Source organism: Oncorhynchus clarkii, chromosome 8 (genome assembly GCF_045791955.1).
Source record: "Oncorhynchus clarkii lewisi isolate Uvic-CL-2024 chromosome 8, UVic_Ocla_1.0, whole genome shotgun sequence".
Classification (NCBI taxonomy): Eukaryota; Metazoa; Chordata; class Actinopteri; order Salmoniformes; family Salmonidae; genus Oncorhynchus; species Oncorhynchus clarkii.
The window spans coordinates 17022055-17037383 of record NC_092154.1 but is presented as its reverse complement, the minus strand read 5'-3'; the positions used below and the strand labels follow the sequence as shown (position 1 = coordinate 17037383).

At 40.5% G+C, this 15329-nt stretch overlaps 1 protein-coding gene across 1 annotated transcript in view; it reads left to right on the top strand.

The window, feature by feature from the left end:
- The first annotated feature begins 9105 nt into the window (after positions 1–9105).
- The window catches only part of LOC139415550 (filamin-A-interacting protein 1-like), a 28032-nt gene continuing 21808 nt past the window's right edge, over positions 9106–15329 (top strand). Inside the window, exon 1 of the mRNA XM_071163659.1 lies at positions 9106–9422. The gene's annotated coding sequence lies outside the window, so the exon portion shown is untranslated. The remainder of the gene's footprint in view (positions 9423–15329) is intronic.

Sequence of the window (15329 nt, the reverse complement as noted above, 5' to 3'; positions counted from 1 at the left end):
GAATTCACTATGGCCAGAAAAGGTTAGGAATTGATATGTATTATGTTCATAAATTAAATATGAATATATTTTAATATTTAATAATATATTTTAATATTGTTTTTATTTTTTTTATTTCACCTTTATTTATCCACAACAACACAGAGTTACACATGGAGTAAAACAAACATACAGTCAATAATACAGTAGAAAAATAAGTCTATATACAATGTGAGCAAATGAGAGGAGGTAAAGGCAATAAATAGGCCATGGTGGCAAAGTAAATACAGTATAGCAATTAAAACACTGGAATGGAAGATTTGACAGTAGATTAGTGTGCAAAGTAGAAATACTGGGGTGCAAAGGAGAAAAATAAATAAATACAGTAGGGGAAGATGTAGTTGTTTGGGCTATTTATAGATGGGCTATGTACAGGTGCAGTGATCTGTGAGCTGCTCTGACAGATGGTACTTAAAGCTAGTGAGGGAGATAAGTGTTTCCAGTTTCAGAGATTTTTGTAGTTCATTACTGTCATTAGCAGGAGAAAACTGGAAGGAGAGGCGACCAAAGGAGGAATTGGCTTTGGGGGTGACAAGTGAGATATACCTGCTGGAATGCGTGCTACGGGTGGGTGCAGCGAGCCGAGATAAGGCTGGACTTTACCTAGCAGGGTCTTGTAGATAACCTGGAGCCAGTGGGTTTGGCGATGAGTATGAAGAGAGGGCCAGCCACAGTTCGCAGTGGTGGGTAGTATATGGGGCTTTGGTGACATTACGGATGGCACTGTGATAGACTGCATCCAATTTGCTGAGTAGGGTGTTGGAGGCTATTTTGTAAATGACATCGCCGAAGTCAAGGATCGGTAAGATGGTCAGTTTTACGAGGGTGTTTGGCAGCATGAGTGAAGGGTGCTTTGTTGCTAAATAGGAAGCCAATTCTAGATTTAACTTTGGATTGGAGATGTTTTATGTGAGTCTGGAAGGAGAGTTTACAGTCTAACCAGACACCTAGGTATTTGTAGTTGTCCACATATTCTAAGTCAGAACCGTGCGGGCAGGTGCAGGCAGCGATCGGTTGAAGAGCATGCATTTAGTTTTACTTGTATTTAAGAGCAGTTGGAGGCCACGGAAGGAGAGTTGTAAGCTCGTCTGGAGGGTTGTTAACACAGTGTCCAAAGAAGGGCCAGAAGTATACAGAATGGTGTCGTCTGCGTAGAGGTGGATCAGAGAATCACCAGCAGCAAGAGCGACATCATTGATATATACAGAGAAGAGAATTATAAAGCTATCCCAACAGCAGAATCCTTACCACCGCTACACCTGGCTATCAGCGGAGCATCGTCTGGCAAATTCATTCAGCCTCATTTACTGCCTTTTAATAAAATATAGGACTGAGGTTGTCAATATAACTATTTGTTCAGCACTTTTAAAATATACAGCGACAGAATTCAGAACATGTGCCGTTCTTACAGTATTCTCCCTGTAAACCAAGTCAAAACCGTAGGATAAATAAAGGGGGCATATAAGCAGAAAATGAAAGCTCTTACAATATTCGATGATTACATTTCTCTAAAACAGGCTATAGGCTACATTTGCAGCACCAAGTCAGAACAGTATGTTATGAGGGGGAAAGGGACCAAATTATTAGGGTGAGACAAATGGGCTACTAACAACGTACTACAGAACATAAACTTAGTATTACTTTCTTAGCTACAGTATACATGCACATATTTCCCTAGTATATTACATCATTTATGCAGCAGCATACAATACATTTTCGGACTCACCTTGTTTTGCTGTGCTCACTTGAACAGGAAGGTGGCATGGCGGTCTTTCTTGTGGGAAAATTTTGTCATCAAACTTTGTTATCAAAGTCTGGCATTCTATGGATTTATGGTGCTTTCAAAACTACTGGGAACTCAAGAAAAAAAACAAGGTCAAATCATGATATCAGGGATCTTCAGGTTGGCGCTCTACAAAGAAGCCAGAGTTCCAGACTTGGAATTCCGAGTTGGAGGTCCATTCAAAACTTATTTTCCCAGTTGGAGCTCGTTGTTTTTGGAGTTCCCAGTTGTCTTGAACACGGCAGCAGTCATGCTGAATTGACAGCATGGCCAATGTATTCAACCTTTTCTGGTCCATGGTGTGTTGCGAGTGAATGTTTGTCCTTTTAAGCTTGGAAAAGAGACCCTTCAACCCAGACTTGGACCACACCTCTCCACTGAATAGCAGGCTAGTGATTGCTTTGCCAAGCTTGCAGTTAGCCACTGATTCCTTCCAAACCACTCATTGTTGAATTTACGATTTCCAACTTGTGTAATATTTATGTCCAATAGCCGATGAGCACCAATATGTTTTATCTATAATTTCTCTTCATATGAAAATGATTGAAAAGGATTTGCCAGTAGATTGTCGACTTGATTCACGTTGATGACTGCTTGTCTAGCTTGATAGCTAATATTTTGAAAGTACCATGTTGACATGATCATTCCAATCAAAGCTACCGTGATTTGATGTAATTTCATCTGTGACCAATGACCTTGAGCTGTCATCAAGGCAAAGGGTGTCTACTTTGAAGAATCTAAAATATGTTTTGATTTGTTTAAAACTTTTTGGGTAACTACATGATTCCATATGTGTTATTTCATAGTTTTGATGTCTTCATTATTATTCTACAATGTAGAAAATAGTAAAAATTAGAAAAACCCTTAAATGAGTAGGTGTGCCCAAACTTTTGACTGGTACTGTAAGAACCGATGCTGGAGATGTTAAGCGAAGTACGGGGAGTTAACATTTAATTTGAACAAACATGGAACAAACAAGCAACAGCATCAGCACCGGTTAGTATAAGGACAGACGACAAACAATGCAGCAGCGGGGAACAGAGCCAGGGAACTGACAAATATAGGAGAGGTAATGACAGAGGTGATTGAGTCCAGGTGAGTCCAATAATTGCTGAAGCGTGTGACGGGGAGGCAGGTGTCCATAATGATGGTGGCATGAGTGAGTAATGCTGTATATTTTTCAATATATATATATATATATATATATATATATATATATATATAGTGCTGACATGCAACTAACCATAGACAGTAACCCACAAAACCAAAATGGAAAATGGCAACCTAAATAGGATCCCCAATCAGAGACAACGATAAACAGCTGCCTCTGATTGAGAACCAATTCAAGCCACCATAGACCTACATATACCTAGACATACTAAAACCCCATAGATATACAAAAATCCTAGACAGGGAAACACCTAGACAGTACAAAAACTAAACCAACCACCCTTGTCACACCCTGACCTAACCAAAATAATAAAGAAAACAAAGATAACTAAGGTCAGGGCGTGACAAATTTAGCATAAATAAATAATGAAACATGTTCAATTTGGTTTAAATAATGCAAAAACAAAGTGTTGGAGAAGAAAGTAAAAGTGCAATATGTGCCATGTAAGAAAGCTAACATTTTAAGTTCCTTGCTCAGAACATGAGAACATATGAAAGCTGGTGGTTCCTTTTAACATGAGTCTTCAATATTCCCAGGTAAGAAGTTTTAGGTTGTAGTTATTATAGGAATTATAGGACTATTTCAATCTATACCATTTGTAGTTCATTAACCTTTAACTATTGGATGTTCTTATAGGCACTTTAGTATTGCCAGTGTAACAGTATAGCTTCCGTCCCTCTCCTAGCTCCTACCTGGGCTCGAACCAGGAACACATCGACAACAGCCACCCTCAAAGCAGCGTTACCCATGCAGAGCAAGGGGAACAACTACTCCAAGTCTCAGAGCGAGTGATGTTTGAAACGCTATTAGCGTGCACCCTGCTAAGTAGCTAGCCATTTCACATCACATCGGTTATACCAGCCTAATCTCGGGAGTTGATAGGCTTGAATTCATAAACAGCAGAGCTGCTGGCAAAACGCACAAAAGTGCTGTTTGAATGAATGCTTATGAGCCTGCTGGTGCCCACCATCGCTCAGTCAGACTGCTCTATCAAATCATATACTTAATTATAACATAATAACACACAGAAATACGAGCCTTTGGTCATTAATATGGTAAAATCCGGAAACTATCATCTCGAAAACAAAACATTTATTATTTCAGTGAAATACGGAACCGTTCCATTTTTAATCTAACGGGTAGCATTCCATAAGTCTAAATATTCCTGTTACATTCCACAACCTTCAATGTTAAGTCACAATTACGTAAAATTCTGGCAAATTAGTCTGCAACGAGCCAGGCGGCCCAACCTGTTGCATATACCCTGACTCTGCGTGCAATGAACGCAAGAGAAGTGACACAATTTCACCTGGTTAATATTGCCTGCTAACCTGGATTTGTTATGCAGGTTTAAAAATATATACTTCTGTGTATTCGTTAGAAATGTTATGAATAAATGAATAAAGAATATTCTAATTTTAAATAGAACTGTAACTAAGTAAACTTATACTCAGTTTTATTATATGTGACTAACAATATGAGTTCATAAGAAGGGATTGTGTGACACGGACAAGGAGTAATTAAAGTTAATGAACACCATTCCAACTACGAAGAAAGGAATGGTTTGTGGATTAAGTAAACAGATAAGGTAGTTAACCTATGGTTGAACTGACGAAACTGAGCTCTGGGGTGTTTTAGATAAGGCTGTGAGTGCATTCCTAGGTTTTCTGTTAATTAGAACTGTCAGCTAAGTGGTGATCGATAATGGTGAGGAGTCAAAAGTTAATTCAGCTGTGTTGTGTGTCCTGTGTATGTGCTAGTGGGTCAGAATGAACTCAGAATGAACTTTTAAAGTTCCCTTTGACCCGGTCGAGAGGAGGAGATTCATTTTAGGAGCAATGAAATTACGTCATGTTATTGTATATAAACTGTTGCTCGTTGTAATGTGGCAGCACTCTCCGAGAATAAATTCTGTTACTTATTATTGATAAGACTGGTCTCGGTCTATTTTATGCAAACAAGAATCTTTCAAATTCTCATGAAATATATTAAGGGAATTAAATTAAATGAAAACACATTGGTATATTTAAATTACAATAACAATCACTTCTAAAGGCTTCTGTAATCCTAGTTACCTGCGCACATTCACTGTAAAATAATTCCCGCATCCATACACTGCACATGCCATTTGATGAATGGAAAGATGCATATGTTACAAAACACCAAAAAGTTTAATGAATGAAATTTGGTTATTGTCAAATAGGGCTACACTTTTAACCTGAATTGATGTGTCCGCTGCTGTCCTTTCGCATCTCGGTCTCGGTCACTCATTTCTGCCTTCGCAAAAAAAAAAAAATTTCTGAAGACGATTCACAAATTTTTCAAGAAATGCAGTAATGATAAATAGTATAATAGCCTACAGTTTTCTTGCCATCTTTGCTTTAATTATTGTGTTATAGGCTCATGTTAAAACGGTACGGCATACCCCCACTATTTATTTTCCCAGAGGACTGAACAGCTCCGGCTTACTTTCACTCCTGCTTCCATGAGAAATTCCATAATTTGGTGTTTTGTTGATGGTGGGCGAAAGTGCTGTCTCAGGCACCGCTCCAGAACCCCCCTTAAGTATTAAATTGGGTTGAGATCTGGTGACTGAGACTGCCATGGCATTTTAGGTACACATCTAGTATCGGGTTGGAGCCCCTTTGCCTCCAGAACAGCCTGAATTATTCGGGGCATTCAACAAGGTGTCAGAAACATTCCACAGGGATGTTGGCCCATGCTGACGCGATGGCATCACGCAATAATGCTTAATGTTATCCGGGATCCTTGGGACATTCCTAACCCTAACCAACCTAACCTTGGTCAATTTTATCCAGGGACTGAATTACATATTATGTAAGGTCTCACGTGTGCCGTCCAGACATTCGCCTTGTTTAATGTCTCTCAGTGTTATAACTGAATCTCACTTACTACTGACTTGTGAGTGATTTCCTCAAACTCATCTAACTCCACTACTCTATCCATCTCCCCACCAGTTAGACGTTACACATATAGGAAAGATGATGTTACATTATGTTGCAGCTTAATAGGAAACTATTTTGTTTGGCACATAATGGTGCACTAGTTACACTGACTTGCATGGCATCACTCACCTAAAAAAACTGCAAAACAGATGTTGCCAGATTTATATTTTGCATTAAAGAGGACAGTGAATCCAACTTAATGAAAGTCACAAAACCCCTGTTTCCAGACACAAACTGCGTAAATGTGTACTTAAATTGATACATTTTCCTTCGCCAAATGTGACATGCTACAGACGCTGAAACAATCTCTTGTGAAGATAGATATATGTAATCTACATAGGGCAACATGTCATTTGTGAACCTCTGGATCCCCATGGTGGGGGGGGGGGGGGGGGGGGGGGGGTGAGGTTTAACAGTTGTTTTAATATCTAAAACAAGTGTTGAACCTCATCCAAATAGGTAGGATTCAGAACAATGTATCCAATGTTGTTTTTGTTTTCCTTGCCCATAAAACATTACATGGACCTTGATTTTACAAGCACATTTAAACACTTCCCCAAAATAGGTCTGGTTGCTATGTGACAGAGAGCTGCCTCGCTGCCTCATTTACCTATTTATCTCACTGAGCCGTGGATTGGTCTATTGAGGGCCATATCAAATTCTATATGTAGCATGTCTCCCAATGGAACACACCAATGTCGCTGTTAGCTAGATGGAATGACCGAGCTTGATTCAATGCACCCTGCAGTTTTATTCAGCTGGTAAAAATAACTTTAGAAGATACTGACCGGATGAGTATCCTGTAGATTAACCCCAGATGAATTGCCCAACAGAGAGGTCCTGACCATGATAACCATATTGGAGCATTAGGAAGCAGAGAGGAGAGGCCCTGACTCAATTGTTAGTAATGAACAGTGGTTTGGTTTCCGCTCCCTGTGCATTAGCAGGGCAAGGAAGACTGTAACCATAGCCACGGTTATGAGCAGATTGCACCTTCGCCCTTCATATTCCGGAAAGACTAAAAATAAATGAACAATAAACTTCCAGTTGTCATGTTACTGTTGTTAGGCTACATGTCAGAATGAAGATTGAAGGTGGACATAATAATGAAAAAGGATGGATAGAATCAGGATAGAATTGTAGGGAAACAGCAGTATGTCATCTACACATAAACATTCTCACCAACCACTAGATTAATAAAATACTTGGACTTTGAAACAGTTTGGTCACTTTAACAGCCATGTCTCTCAAGTGACTCATGTTAACCTCAATCTCAATGTAAGGATCACCATCAGCTCTGGGCTAAAAATATAGAATGATCCTTTTCAAACAACAACATCGGCTCTCGCACCAGCTTTATGATTTCATTGGGGCGTGTAGATGTTAGCATTCAAGTAGAATAAGTTGTGCATTAGCAGGACCTCCATGTGAACATATACATCTGTTTCTGAAGTACTGAATAGCATTACAGTAAGTAAAGGGTTGTGTCCCATTTAGCACCCTATTCCCAATGTAGTGCTCTACCTTTGACCTGGGTCCATAGGGCTCTGGTCAAAAGTAGTGCACTACATAGGGAATAGGTTGCCATTTGGGACGCAACTCAGGTACCATGTTTCAACAAGGAGACCTACCAACTGTCTGAAGTTCCAGCTTTCATGTGTCATTATAGAAACTACTTGATTAATTGAGCTTTAAGTTAGTTTTATTGGAAAGAGTCGACAAGTTGAGTTTATTATTTTCTATATAATGGTGAGTGGTGGTGCAGCTGGAGTTTCTCTCACAGTGAAGGTTTACGGTACATGAATACCATAATTGAAACAAAGACGTGTTGTTCAAGTGGCTCGGTGCGAAAGCCATTGTAAATTACAACGTGACTAAGGTCATACACCCCTGCCCAATAAAGCCGATGACCCTTTGGTGTCAACAGAGCCTATGCTTGTTAAGGCAGCAGAAATCTCACAGGAGTGGATAACTGCTCTTCATTTATATTGCCATGTTTTGACTTGTTTTTATTGGGATGGCTCTCGATAAATAATTTTGGTTTGAAAAGGCTAACTTGGCCCCTGTGCAGTATCAGTAGTCTAATCCTTCTTTTGAAAAATTGTTGAGCAAACCAATGGATGCATAATGTTGGACTACCTTTTACACAAAATAATAAAATAACTTCTGAAGGGTTGTGTAGGTTACCTTCTAAATCTAATCCGTTAGTTACTAACTACCTGTCCAAAATTGTAATCAGTAACATAACTTTTGGAATACCCAAACTCAGTAATGTAATCTGTTTACTTTTGGATTACTTTCCCCTTAAGAGGCATTAGATGAAGATTAAATCAAATGCATTTGGTGTGTCATCATAGTGGTCTCTTTGAAAGCAGGAAGGTGTCATAATACATTTTAATGCAAACATACTTCCTGAATTTACAAGTAATCCAAAAGTAATCATCTAGTTTTTCAAAAGTATTCTTAATCTGATTGCAATATTTTTGCTGGTAATGTAACTGATTACAGGGCAATACTTTGTTTGTAATCAGATGACATACAACTGACTACATGTAATCAGTAACTCCCCAACCCTGCTTAAATGGTTGAAGGCAAAATGGTGATCTCATATTATTTATCTGCAATTTTCTCATTTGCTTCTTAGAAAAGATGACTGCATTGACTAACCAGGCAGAGATTGAGCTCTGCCTCTGCTCTGGTGGGAGTGGTTGAGCTGGACTTCCCCTGCCTGCTTCAGAGTGGGATAGTTCAGCTGTCTGAGAGGCTTGGAAAAGCCTCCTTCAATCTGCTCAGCTGCTAACAGCCATGAGTGACTGAGAACACTTGTTAAATATAGTTCTCCACTACACTCAAGAGTTCTACACTCTCCTGCCCAGGAACAACAGGGGAAAAGACAGGGTCTTGGCTTCTGACAAAGGCTGTATGCACTTACAGTATCTACCCACCTCTCCATCTATCTCTGGATATCTCTATTTGAAGGGGAAACTGTGGCAAAAAGTGACAGTTGAAGCAACTCTGACCACCTCCTCTTGTCTGCTGGTCTCTCTCTCTCTCTCACTCACTCACTCACTCACTCACTCACTCACTCACTCACTCACTCACTCACTCACTCACTCACTCACTCACTCACTCATCGCCTCACTGTGACTCTGCTGACCCAAACCCCTGGGTTAGGACAAAGCTTGGGGTTTATCTTCAGACGGCTTTTCATTGCCTCTGTAACTTTGACAGGAGAGAAGAGGAGAAGAAAGGTAGAAGAGAAGAGTAACAGGAGAGAGGATGGATATCTTTTGACAAATCTACCTTTATCATGCTGTCTCTTTTTGACACACACAGTCAAGGTAACTGAAGTGCATTGAGACATTGAGGAGACACTGTTTTTACTGTGGGACTTGATTCTCAGTAACTCAGATATTCACCTTTTAACCTGTCGTCACCTGTCATTTGGAACCATTGAGAACAGGTAAGGAAAAATTCCATTCATAAAGTGGAATGAATTTCTACATTCACTGCTGTACTTCGTGAAAGACTTGTGTCTACTGGGAATGACTTTATAGACAGTAGTTCTCTATAATGAATAAGATGTTACTTAGAATTAAACATACATGCCGTTTTTGTTTCAGTCCATGGTTCAGTATTGATACATTCTTGATAACATCCATTAACCCATGTGTGTAGAGGTTGACCCAGTCATGAATGGGTCAGAGTGGAACACATTGTGAATCAGTGAGTTGGTAAAGAACATTAGTTTTGTTGCCACTCTCTCTGACGTCCGGTCCAGGCTCAACTCAGGAAATGGTACATTAGGAGGTTCATTGATTACATCTTTTACCAGAAGAAAGCTTTAGCTCCCTCTCTCTCTAGATTTTCAGCAGAATTCCTGGTGATTTCAATCTTTTATGCTAAAAAAAAACGATGGCATGCTGTTTTTTTGGCCCACGGGCCACCTGTTGCCGACCACTGCAATGGTTGTTCAACTTTCTCAGGACTGTGAAAGTCTTTGAAACATGTCAAACGTGTTCAAGTTGAATAACAGTCGAACTAAGAACAAGTTGAGCAAGTTAAATTGAAGTAATTCGTGTTCACGAATATCTCTCCTTCTTAACCTAAGGAGACATACAGTACATTACATGGACAGATAATATCTTGTCTCTCCACTTAGACGTTTTCCCAGGTGAAAACAATAGCTGTACACAAAGGGCTTTATTCTGATAAGCTCTTCTATGAGAGCTCCCTCTGTTTGAAGGCACAAAGTGAACAGTGGAGCTGCCTCACCCCTTCTGTTACTCCAGTGGCAGCCAGTGGTCCCATGTGGCTCAGTCGGTCAAGCATGGCGCTTGCAACGCCAAGGGTTGTGGGTTTGATTCCCAGCGCCACGCATACGTACAATGTATGCACGCATGACTGTAAGTCGCTTTGGATAAAAGCATCTGTTAAATGGCATATACTGTATGATGTGGGCTCTGCCAGCCTGTGGTACCATTCATCCCTAGGCGTTCTAAGGAGCGTTTCATTAATAACTTTTTCCACTGATTTTATTGTAAGTTATTTTGAATCAGAACTAAAGAGTTTTCCTCTCCGTGATGATACAATAAATGTCTGCTGTCCATGCGGATTAGAGAGGGCTTCAGTGGCTTTGCGTCATCACATCATTGTCATCGGTGATAGGAACTCCACACAGAAATCCTGTGTGTTATGTGGGGGATGAACAAGGGGTTTAAAATGTCTGTCATTTGTAATAGACAGCTCATAGGTCAGTTTGTTTTGAAATATTTTTGACAGTGCCAATAGAGTTCAGAATAACTAAAGACATAGTGAGGTCCTGTTGCATATAAATGCCAATTTCTGAGAGGGCAATTTACAAGGATCTCATTTTTTTGGTAATTTATAAGGATATTATTCTGGACAATTTTACACGTCCTCCTTAATCTCCATTAACAAGCTGGAATGATTTTAATGGAGTGTACCTTCTTGGACAGATTACTGACACATTGGGTAGTTAACGGGTATTATGTATGAACACTCAAGTGGTGCAGCAGTCTAAGGCACTGTATCTCAGTGCTATAGGCGTCACTACAGACCCTGGTTAGATTCCAGGCTGTATCACAACTGGCCGTGATTGGGAGTCCCATAGGGCGGCGCACAATTGGCCCAGCGTCGTTAAGGTTTGGCCGGGGTAGGCCGTCATTGTAAATATGAATTTGTTCTTAACTGACTTGCCTAGTTAAATAAAGGTTAAGTAAAATGACTGCTTGTGGATGTCTCTCCTCTACTCCAGTGTCTAGAACTCATATTGTCATTCTGCATTCCCTTGTGGTCTTGTAACTTTCTCTGGCAGCACTTGTCTCTAAATCATCTGATTTACTGTGTGTCGGTGGCATCACTTCACTGGCAGCCAAAGCCCAAGTGATAAGACAGTGAACCATGAGATCACTTAACTAATTTAGCTCAGCAATCTTCCAGTGATGGAAACAGCAGTGCAGGTCCTCATGTTTGGTTTCATAACAACAGCACCTCTGTTCTCATGACAACAAAATAAGGGACTAGAGAGAGTTGGATTACATTTGCCTTCTTACCAGATAGGATATCACAATGAAATATTAATATTATCCCTGTCTGTCAGAGACCAGTGAAATAATACTATATTATCTCTGTCTGCCATAGATCAGTATGTGCACTTCCTTAAAAAAAAAAGTATCTCAAGAATGTTGAATGGAGATGACTGATGTGATCGTTTGAGTGAATAACCCATTGTCAGCAAAATGCTGTGGGTGATTTTACATCTCTCAAGAGTGTGCCTCATAGAAAATGATCAAGGGAAGCAATGCATTGCCACCATGCTATTTAACATTCCATATCAACCCACCCTTCATGAAATCATCCAGCTTGCCTACACACTGAAAAATGGAAGGTGAGGTACATGGGATAGACAGCAGGACCAAGACATGCATAAACACACACACACACACACAGACACGCACATACACAGAGCGATTTAGAGCGTCTCTGGATTCTTCACTCATTATCAGCTCAAACAGCTGCATCTGAAGCAACACAGAATCATTTCCAGCCCTTGCTATTGGACTGCTCCTAAAAAAGGGAATGAAATTATAGCAGGTCAGCTGATTCAATTCAGCTTTGTAAGAGCCACTGTACGATGTGTATTTTCACCCGAATGAGGGACCATTTGAAATTTGTGTTCAGAATATAACACATCTTTCAACTCACCTTTACTAATATAAAGACTTATTAGCATGTTATTTAGAAAAAAATATTATATTTACTGTAAGATAAGTCTAATCGTCCTACAGACAATTTTGTGAGCTGTCTTTTTTTTTTCTCTTGCAAGAATTTAGTCCTCGCCCTATTTGTCCTGACTTTTAGAGGTTATGACAGTATGGGTTTTCTGGGAAACTGATGACAACCAAATAGTTGAGTGTTTCATGCTTAGGGAGAAAATAGGCTGTAAATACCAAAATAATAAAACACACAGTCAGCATTAATCCCCCTGCTCACATACTTTCCTCTCTCCCCCTTTCTCCTTCCTTCACTCTTCCTCGTAGATGTCTCTTCGTCTCTCACTTTGAGGGAAGTGACTTCATCGTCATTCCACTAGAAAGGCATTTGAGACTGGCCAGCTTGACAGAGGACTGCAGCTGGCCACTGATGTCAGTTTGCTAGACCCATAGCCACGTATTAGACATGAGCACATAGGCTTGCGAAGATAGATACAAACATGCCATACATTTTGCTCATTCATTTTCATTGCTGTTTGACTGGGAATTGAATTGGATTGTGAGAGGAGAGGCATGATGATGTTAGGGGAAGTCAAGTCATGGTCAATCTGATTCCTGCTAAAACCCCTGGCCTCATGTTGTTGAGAACTTACAACTTGGTCAAGAGTCTGATTTCTAATTTTATACCAGCCTTTTCCATGAACCCTGCTGCTCACTCATTGTCGGACTTCACATACCCTTGTAAGGTGGCAGATAATTATGTCATGTAATGTTGCCAAAGGATGTGGATCATCAACTCAAATATACCACTCTACGAATCACAGAAGTCTCTTCTGTGACTCAGACTACCAGATAGCCTTATAATTTGAAGGAGCACTATCTTGATAACCCTGACATTTTAGGAACCATTTAGTCTTCCCCTTTGCTTTTCTGATAAGAGTAAGAATACATTCTGTCCAACTCCCATGTTGGAAGCCCTACAGATAATTGTAGAGGTGTACTATATGTATGAGTGTATGTGGGGGTACAACACTAGCAGGTGGGTTCTGCACGGGCCAGGGGGGAAGTGAGATTAAGATCTGAAATACTACAGATTGGAACCTGACCAGGACCCAGTGATATTCTATTCACAGTCCACTGTATACATCAGCACTTAATGCAGTAAGCGCTCATGATTAATAGCGGACTATATCTTTGTACAGATATATGTGTGTTGAGGTCTGCGGAGTTACATTTACACAGTGGTAAGCTGTCCCCAGAGGTTTAGTAAAATGTATATCAGTGGTCTGGACATTTTTATTTGGTGTGATACCACATAACAAACCATAGCATTACTAACTGATACAGCACATGGCGTTGTGGAATATGTAACCTAACCAGATGCATATAACCAGATTACAATGTTGTTCTATTTACACAGTCTATAACTTTGGTCTCAGCTTTGTCTGTCTGAACCCATGGAGACAGTTTTCCTTCTTGTACAGAGTTTCACAGAGTTTTGTTTAACCACCCTGGTCTGGACCCTCAGTCACCCGTGACCCCACCTGACCTTTGGTCACAAGGTTGTCTTGGTCCTGAGACTTCAGGAAGTGACTGCTTTCCACTGCATTTACAGAGAGTTGTGACATCAAAAAGACAGAGTGACCTCCTCTTGAACCTATAAACTCTCAGTGATATGCGTCTCACAGAGGGAGACTGAATAATAATATGCTGTAGCTAATCAGTGTACCCCAGAGGTGACCAGGGTTTTAAATGCACAAAATCTCTGCACAGAGTCATGGGGGTTCCATTCGAGCTGTGTTCTCATTAGAAGTGATTTATCGTAACTTTGTTTTAGTTTTGATAGCTTTATTTGGATTGTTCCCTCCCCCTAACCCCAGCTGGCAGTGGTACTTACTGACAGTGGCAGGTGAACTCATGAATACAACATGGTGCAAAGCAGACTCCCAGAGAGAGCTCACTCAATCATATGATAAACAAAGTGCAAAGCTGTGTGAAGTTCTGATGTTGAACACAGCTCTCTCTACTGTGTACCCCAAACAGGGTTGTCAAGACGACCACAACATAATATTTAGCTTTTAGAAATGGGGTGAAATCTACTCAGCATATTATCACCATTATTATTCTCAGAGGAGTATAGCTATGGCAAGTGTATGGTCAGTTACGCCTCTAACTTTGGTTACGCTGCTTTTTCTCCCCTTCACTCCGAGTTACTGTACAGCAGCAGGATTGGATTTTAGGTCTTCAAAATAAAGTCTCTCCACAATCAATGTACCTCTTCCAATATTTAGTCACATTGGGAGTCTTCAGTCACATGCATGGCTGAATATAATTCAATTTCAAAGGCGTTTTTTGAATAGCTACAAATTCAAGTGGGGAGGATTTGGACAGCTGCCAGCACCTGTCTGTCATGCCTACTCCCGCTCCCCCTCTTCAGTGCTTGATGTCGCCGGTCTACTAACCACCGTCCAGGGACCATCATTACGTGCCCCTGCTCCCCATCATTAAGCACACCTGGACTTGGGACGAACTGAAAGCAGTTATATCCTACCAACGGGACATTAAAAACTGTAATATCTTATGTTTCACCGAGTCGTGGCTGAACGACGACATTAAGAACATACAGCTGGCGGGTTATAAACTCCATCGATAGGACAGAACAGCAGCCTCTGTTAAGACATGGGGCAGGGGCCTATGCATATATGTAAACAACAGCTGGTGCACAACATCTAAGGAAGTCTCGAGGTTTTGCCCGCCTGAGGCAGAGTATCTCATGATAAGCTGTAGACCACACTATCTACCAAGAGAGTTTTCATCTGTATTTTTTGAAGCTGTTTACATACCACCACAGACTGAGGCTAGCACTAAGACAACAATCAATGAGCTATATTCCGCCATAAGCTAAAAGAAAATGCTCACCCAGAGGCGGTGCTCCTAGTAGCCGGGGACATTAACGCAGGGAAACTTAAATCCGTTTTACCAAATGTCTACCAGCATGTTAAATATGCAACCAGAGTGAAAAAACTCTGGATCACTTTTACTCCACACACATTGACGCATACAAAGCTCTCCCTCGCCCTCCATTTGGCAAATCTGACCATAATTCTATCCTTCTGATTCCTGCTTACAAGCTA